General features: G+C 41.0%; 1 non-coding gene across 1 annotated transcript; it reads left to right on the forward strand.

The window, feature by feature from the left end:
- The first annotated feature begins 3,678 nt into the window (after positions 1–3,678).
- Positions 3,679–3,785, forward strand: LOC131234204 (small nucleolar RNA R71). Its single transcript, XR_009165611.1, has one exon. It is a non-coding gene; the product is annotated as a small nucleolar RNA R71 (small nucleolar RNA).
- Positions 3,786–8,829: the final 5,044 nt, after the last annotated feature.

Consider the following 8,829-nt stretch of genomic DNA (forward strand, 5'->3'; position numbering starts at 1 on the left):
CCAAAAAAGCCACACTGCAGAATCTTGGCCGTGGTCTTTTTAGCGAAAAGTGACCACCACAGCCTGAGAATGACAGAAGGAGATGACGCTCTGATGCTCATCGCCTGGTACACATCTCCTTAGGATTTGGTCGGGCAATATTTAAATAAATAAGGATCATCCCAGGAAGAAGTTGCGCACCTCGGTGAAGAATTTCTTCTTATCTTGCGAGTCCACTGCCGGTATAGCACCCGTAGCAAGATAATTAGCAATATCGACAAACCAAGGTGAATGGGAGACTCGAAACAGTTTTTATCTGGGAACATGTCGTTGATATGGGTCGCCTCAAGGGAATCAGAGGTATTAAGGCGAGAAAGGTGATCGGCCACTACATTCTCTACTCCCTTTTTATCTTTAATTTCCAAATCAAATTCTTGGAGTAAAAGGATCCATCTTATCAGGCGGGGCATAGAATCATTCTTAGAAAGAAGATACTTGAGTGCCACATGATCTGTATAGATAATGATCTTGGATCCGATCAAGTAGGATATAAATTTGTCCAAGGTGAACACAGCGGCTAAGAGTTCCTTTTCCGTAGTCGAGTAGTTCACATGGCCGAATTTAAAGTTCTACTTGCTTAATGAATGACGTAGTGCCTCTTATCTTTTCTCGGCCTAGGACCGCTCCAAGAGCATAATCGAAGCGTCGCACATAAGCTTAAAAGGAAGGTTCGATCGGGTGGCTGCATGATAGGTGCGTGGTTAACGTGCCCTTAAGCTTGGTGAAAGCTTCTGGCATTGCTCGATCCACTCGTACGGAGCATCTTTTTGAAGAAGAGTACATAAAGGACGAGAGAGGAGACTAAAGTCCTTTATGAATCGCCTGTAAAATCCTGCGTGTCCTAAGAAGGATCGCACGTCTCTGATGTTCTTGGGTGGAGGTAGGTTAGAAATAAGATCGATTTTTGCCTTATCTACCTCGATTCCTTTGGACGAGATGATATGTCCAAAGACAATTCCCTTCTGAACCATGAAATGACACTTCTCCCAATTAAGTACCAAGTTCTTTTCTTCACATCTTTTCAGCACACATTTAAGACTCTCTAAGCACTTGCTGAAAGATGGACCGTAAACAGAGAAATTGTCCATGAAGACCTCTAGATATTGTCCCACCATATCAGAAAAAATACTAAGCATACATCGTTGAAAGGTTGCAGGGGCATTACATAGTCCGAATATCATCCTTCGGTAGGTAAAGGTGCTGTAGGGACATGTAAATGTGGTCTTTTCCTGGTCTTCAAGGGCTATCTCTATCTGGTTGTAGCCCGAATACCCATCAAGGAAACAGTAATAGGAATGACCTGCAAACCTTTCTAAAATTTGATTGATGAAGGGCAAAGGAAAGTGGTCTTTCCTCGTGACGGTATTCAACTTCCTGTAGTCAATGTACATTCTCCAACCAGTAGTGACTCTAATTGGCATGAGTTCATTATTAGCATTGGCTACGATGGTGATTCCGGACTTCTTAGGGACCACTTGAGTTGGACTCACCCATTGACTATCAGATATAGGGTATATGATACCCACGTCCAATAGTTTAAGAACCTCGGCCTTAACCACTTCCTTCATGTTTGGATTTAGTCTACGTTGTGGTTGCCGAGCGGTTTTTACATTATCCTCAAGATATATGCGGTGAGTACAAATCGAGGGATCGATTCCCTTGAGGTCCGCTATCGTCCATCCCAGGGCTCCTTTATGCTCAATGAGAGTAGATATGAGCATACTCTCTTGTTCTTTCTCCAGGTGGGCAGAGATCACCACCGGGTATGTCTCATCTTGACCTAAATAGGCATATTTCAAATCAGAGGGCAAAGGTTTTAGGTCAAGCTTCGGCGGCTTGAGGTTAGACGGTAGAGGCACTATATCGGTTTGTGGCAATTCTTCAAATTGTGGCCTCCACCGGTTAACTTCAAGTACCGGTGCAGTATCAAGCAAGGCGCACGTCTCCCTAATCATGTCATCATCAAAATCATGGGAGTGGGCCAGGCACGTCTCTAGATGGTCGGAGGATAAGGTTAGAGGTGTCGTATCTTCCACGAAAGAGTCAATCATGTTAATGTCGTGGAAATCATCATCTTCCTCTAAGTTTCTGCCGTTATTGAAAAAGATGTTTGACTCCAATGTCATATTCCCAAAAGACATAGTCATGACACCATTCCTGCAATTGATAATTGCATTTGAAGTGGCAAGGAATGGGCGGCCAAGAATGACGGGGATCTGAGTGCTTATGTTATTGATGGGTTCGGTGTCCAGGATGATAAAATCTACAGGGTAGTAAAATCTATCAACTTGGACCAACACATCCTCAATTATCCCTCTTGGTACACGAACAAAGCGATCAGTAAGTTGTAGTGTGGTTAGGGTGGGTTTTAATTCACCCAAACCTAACTATTTATATACCGCGTAGGGAATCAGATTGACGCTCGCTCCTAAGTCAAAAAGTGCATGATCAATTTGATGGTCCCCGATTACACATGATATGGTTGGGCTACCAGGATCCTTGAATTTCTGTGGCACGTCTTGCTTTAGGATGGCACTCACTTTCTCGGTCAAGAAGATTTTCTTTTGAATACTCTGCCGTCGTTTGGTCGTGCATAAGTCTTTCAGGAATTTGGCGTATGAGGGTATCTGTTTCATGACATCAAGTAGAGGAATGTTGACTTTCACTTGTTTCAACACCTCTAGGATATCCTGAGAGTTAAAGAGAGGTTTCGGTGAAACCAACCGTTGGGGGAATGGAGCAACTGGCTTCTCTAGAAGTTCCGGTTCTAATTTTTGTAGGGCCTCACTGGATCCATCATTGTTGTCCTCTTCTGGTTCTTGAGGCTTTTCGAGCCTAACCGGAAGAGTTTTATCAATGATCTTTCCACTCCTAAGAGTGGTGATGGATTTAGCGTGCCCCATCTGATTTGAAGAGCTGGGATCATTAATCTCGTACTGCGGGTTAGGATTGGGGAGAGGTTGTGCAGGAAGCATCCCCTTTTCTATAACCGTCATACGAGAATCTATCTTTTGCATAAAATTCGTGATTCCCCGCATTGCCTGAGCCAGCTCTTGTATGGAATTTTGAACCGGTTCCTCTTAAGGTTTCACTTGATTTGGATTTTGATTGAAGAAACCTGGAGGGGTAGCCGTTTGTCCATTCCTCCAACTAAAGTTTGGATGATTTTTCCAGCCAGGATTGTACGTATTAGAGTTAGGTCCAATAAAAGGTCTTTGATAGTTGTTTACGGCATTAGCTTGTTCATTCAACACTCCTCGAAAGGCGGGTATTATAGGACAATTTTCAATTGTATGAATGTTGCAATCACAGATGCCGCAAACAATTTCATTAACCTTATCCTTCTTTCCTTCCATGGCCTCAACTTTTCTTATGAGCGTAGTCACTTTACACTTGAGATCATCCTCTTCTTTCAAGAGATATAATCCACCTTTCTCCTTTAATTGAGTCGGCCTAGACGTGGTGTTCGCCATTGGGTAATAGTCCCATGATTGTATTTTTTCAGCAAGACTATCGAGGTAATCCCATACCTCGTCAACATCTTTATTAATGAACTCTCCATTACACATGGTCTCGACCATTTGGCGCATGTAAGATGTCAGTCCATCGTAGAAGAAATTTGTAATGTGCCACGTTTCAAATCCATGTTGTGGGCAAGAACTGACCAAATCTTTGAACCTTTCCCAACATTGGAAGAATGTTTCATCTTCCTTTTGGGCAAAGTTCATGATTGCTTTTCTGAGGGTAATCGTTTTATGGTGTGGGAAGAATTTTTTTATGAATTCCCTCTGCATGTGCCAATGGATCTAGGACGCAGTGAATGTAACCACGTCTTAACTTTCTCTTTTAAGGAAAAAGGAAAGAGTTTCAGCCTAATTGTATCCTTAGATACATTAGGAAAACATAATGTAGCTATAATCTCATCGAACTCTTTCAAATGTAAATATGGACTCTCTGATTCAAGTCCATGGAACTTGGGAAGGAGTTGGATAACTCCTGGCTTGATGTCCATTTGTCCTGTATTTTCAGGAAAAATCATGCATGAGGGCGTACTCACTCCCGCCGGTTGTAGATAATCTCATAAAGTACGAGGCGAGGGTGCCTGATGCACCTCGTTCTCATCTTGGGTATCCTCCACCCTGGGTGGAAGTAGAGGAGGTTAGTCTTCAGCCATAACTTCAATTAACTTAGGGAAATTCGAGTGGTGTCTAGTCCTGCGGTGGATAGTCAACCCCTCAACCAATCCTCCTTCAGTCAAAAGACGTCGAGTGTTGTCACAGGCCCACTTGGGTATGAAAACACTCGCAGCCCTAAATCAAATTCAAAACCTAATCCTAAGAAAGGAAAGAAAATCTAAAAAGAAGGAGAGGGAGAGTTGGAAAGAAATTACCAAATTGAAGCCCCTAAGTTAAGGACCTGCAAATGAAAACAAGCAAGTCAGTTCTAAAAAGAATGTCTAGAATTAGAAAATCCTTAAAAAGGAAGATAGAAGTAAACTAGTTTCTAAAAGAAGAAAGTCCTACACTAAAAAGTAAATTAAAAAGAGATATGAAAAATAGAAAGTGGAGAGAAAGAACTTACCAAATTAGAAATTTCTATCTTAACGGCCTACACAATAGGAAAGTTAGTTTCTAAACAAAAATTCTATGAGTAGAAAATTAGGAAACAAAATTAGATTCTAAAAGAGTTAAAATTAGAAAGTAACAAAAGAGGAAAGTTTCTAAAAATAAACTACTTCCTAAAAATAGAAAAATACTAGAATTAAAAATTTTCGAAAATTAAACCCTAATTCTAAAAAGTAGAAAAAGTAGAGAAATTAAGAAGGAATTACCAATTTAAGAACTTATGTCAGGATCCTACAAAACAGGAAAACAAGTTAGTTCTAGAAATCAAATAAAAGTCTAAAACTAAAGTTAGTCAAATTCTAATCTTAAATTAATTCTAAACCTAATTAATTTCAGAGAATCGCAACCATCAGTTGGCGCTAAAAACTTGTTCACTCCCCAAGTATAGGGTTATGATGTAGTAATAAACTCGGTAAGACCGAGGTCGAATCCACAGGAACTGAAACTTGTACGTGATCTGGAACTAACTAGATCTAGAACTAGACTAAGATGTGATCTAAACCAAATAAAATTTAAGGAATAATTGTGGAATAATTATCTAAAACTTAAGGAATTCGGAGGAAGAAAACTAGGGATTCAGAGGATCTACTTGTAGAGATCAGGGAGATCTTTATGCCTGCTTCAAAAATTATGAAACTTAAACTGAACTTCCTCTGATATAGTTTTCAAAAAGATGAAAGGTATATGAATTAGAATGGATTCCATCACCAAATCATGCCCAGGAAACAAAGTAAACAACAGAATTAAACTAATTACCAACCAACCAACAATATATGAAGATAAGGAAGGGTACTGTCATCCTACCATACCCATGGAACAATGATGAACAGTAGGGCTTCCTGACTTCATAACATAAAAAGGGGAAAGAAATACTCAAAGCCATTGCAAATCCATTGTAATTTCAGTCACAACAGACCATTAAGGACTAAGAAAAATATTCCTTTAATAATCAACTAAAATCACATTCAATTCATGAATTTTAAATTACAGGCACAAAATATAATCTCTCATCTCGCTACAGGCTTCACCTCTTAGCCCTAACTAAGAGGTTCAGCCACACATGAATGGGTTGAACATAAAAATAAAAAGAAAAAGAAATAAACAGAAAAAAATACCAAACTCCACCACTCTTTCTCTTGTGCAAGCCAAACCTATTGCTCACGTCCACCAAGCTTCTCCTTTTCTTTTCCTTCCTTTCCTCCCGTCCTCTCCTTTTATCCTTCCTGCAGATGGAGGCTGGAGCTCGTTTTCCGCGGTGGAGAGTGCGCAAGAACTGTTTACGCACGGCAGCATGCGCAGCAACAGAAAACGCAAAAAGGAATCGCGTTTCGATCGAGATTGCTCGGCTATTCTTCCAAATATCTCAAAAAAGATATCAAGGACATGGTTAGGGCCACATTTTCAATATATTGGACGGTCTGGATCATGCATCCGACCACCACCATGGACGCACAATGGCCCACAACGGCCGGATTTCACGGACGTGCGAAACAGAGCCAGCGCTTCTTGCGCTGGCTGTCGGTGGGACCCACTTATGGACTTCGACTGATAAATCCACTCCGTTATTTAGATTCCCGACGAAAAACTGGTTAGGAAGGGTGAGTTTTCTTCAAATTATGTATGGCCCATTGGACCAGATCCATTCACCGTCTATCTTTCTTTTGGACGATAAAAAATGAATCTCCGGGACCTTTTGAGAATTTGCTACTTAGGCATGCGTGATATGGCCCTTGTGATTCTCATGGACGGTCCAGATCTGTCTTTTGAACGATGCATGGGCCCCACAACTCAAAATCGGAAGGCTAGCGTCCGTCCGTTACACGGACGCTGGAGTCTTTTGGAAGGAGTCTCGGTCAGAGACGGAACGAAAATTTTTTCGTTGCCGTGCACAGCTAGTGCACTTATGCACTATGCACACCCGTCTCATATGGGGTCCACATATGATGTTTACGTGAAATCTGCACCGTCCATCTTCTGAACCATCAAATTTAAGGGGTTGAGACCAAAGTTGAAGCATATTCGAAGATTAGGTGGGCCCAGAATCAACTGTTTATGGGCTGATCTGACAGGTTGGCCACTTCTACAAGGATCCAACGGCTGAAATTTGACATGTACGGTTAGTTTTGGTCCTCGAGCCATGTATAAAGTTTCAAGCTGAACCGATGGTGGAAACCTAGTGATCTTGCATTCTGGTGACTTTCAGGCTGCTTGAGCTTCCTCGATTTTCTTGAATTCCTGGCATGCACATCCGTCGATCTTGGTCTCCTGGGGTCCGTCGCTTGCCTTGGAGATTTCAGGCCATTAAATCCATGCTTTTAGTATCTTTTCCTAGTCCAGGCTCGTAAATCGCCTTGCAACTGAAACATGATTAAAATGGGCTATTAAACGGTACCATGTTCATAAGTTCAGGCAATAACGGGTCCGATATGCAATATTTGACCCTCAACAATGGTTGACATAGGAATGGGCAATGGTGGTGGCTTGGATGGTCCTGATTCATGGTGTGGCCTACTAGATGGATGGTCCTGATCAACCTTCTCCCCTGCTGCTGATACTAGTGGGAGGTAGTTTTATGGGGGTTCCCATACAACTAGGGTTATTGTATCACTACCCTTGTGATTGAAAGTTTATTTTATTTGTAATTTCGGGTGAAGGATTTGATGCAATTGATGTGTATTTTAGGTTCTATTTTCCAGGTTCGTATTTGGTCGTCGGTCTTTATGTTGGTTGCATCCTTATATGTTGTTTCAAGATCTCACCTATGCTTGCCATAGGATTTAGAAGAAGAAATGAAATATACAATGCTTGGCCCAAATTGCCTGCGTTTCCAATCGCCCTTTCTAATTGATCCATACCATTCATATGTTGGGTTCCACCATGAACTAGTGATGGACAAAAGATCTCCCCGACCAATCCTATCATGCAATAATTGACCTACAAATGGATGGTTATAAATAAAAAGTAGGCTATGGTTCACATGAAATGGGAAGAAGTCCTCCAATTGGATGACGAGGGTTGTCTGCTGAGGAGATATTTTGTCTGTCACCCATTCATGGTGTGGTCTACAAGCGAACAACCTGCATCACTGGACGGTGGGCCCCTTCTGCACAAATACTGGTTCTGATTGAAGGACTAGTAATTTGGGCAAGATTGTTAATTCGTTTAGTTATGCCTCCTTTATAAACTAGAACAACCTTTTTCTTCTAAGTAACACTAGTTTGAACTTCCATGAATCATGGGGGGATGTCAAAAGACTCACTAAAAGCAGTTTCTCTCCATGGTAGACTATCATTCTGGATTTTTGAATGCATGTTCTTTAATTAACATAATCTTTGGTAAAGGAGAAGGGAAGGAGTTGCATAATCCTGTTAGCTGGTGTGAGCTTCTATTTCTTAAGGAAGCCTTACCTACCTGGTTGTTATCTATCTTAACATGATCCATTGTGCCGTGGGGTACTTGCAAAAGATAGTATCCCTCTCGACTCAAGGTGTAAAGATTCAGTACTATCTTGAGAATTGCCTTGAGTTAATATAAATTGGTAACAAGGTTTATTCGGTGCTTTAGTGTCTTGTGTTTTACTCTTGTTTTGAATATGAATAACAAGATAGGATTTTCAGCGATAAGTTTAGCGGAGGTGTTCTTATCTTGAGATTTATGAAGGTATTAGGTCTCAACTGAGGCAGAGTGATTTTGTTTGGAGGTAGATGCTTGGAAATGTTTTTGGCAAATTAATTTATTCAACTGGTTTCAATTCATTTTCTTACCAAGCTTTGGTGTGTGTATCATGTAGCCATGCATTTCTTTGTATATTACATATTCCTTAATATGAATCTCATCATTCTCAAAGTCACCCATAAAATGAAGGTCTTGTAGTGAAAACGTAGGCTGCTAAATGTTTGCTTCGGTATTTGAGAGGCCCAAGTAAGTATTCCTCCACCTTTTACAAAGGATCAAAAAGTATGCATGGTTTTGGAGATCCGATTTTTGCCTATGATCTTGCTAAGGGAAAGTCACAAATAAGTACTCCAGCTGCACACTCTAACATGGTACACACTTGACTTTTGAAGCACTAATCAGCCCTTCACTTCCAAAACAATCATAGACCAGAATGTGTAGCTATCACCTACACATTACCACGGTCTTCACATACTGCCCATATAAGAGG

Source organism: Magnolia sinica, chromosome 18, assembly GCF_029962835.1.
Source record: "Magnolia sinica isolate HGM2019 chromosome 18, MsV1, whole genome shotgun sequence".
In the NCBI taxonomy this organism is placed as follows: domain Eukaryota; kingdom Viridiplantae; phylum Streptophyta; class Magnoliopsida; order Magnoliales; family Magnoliaceae; genus Magnolia; species Magnolia sinica.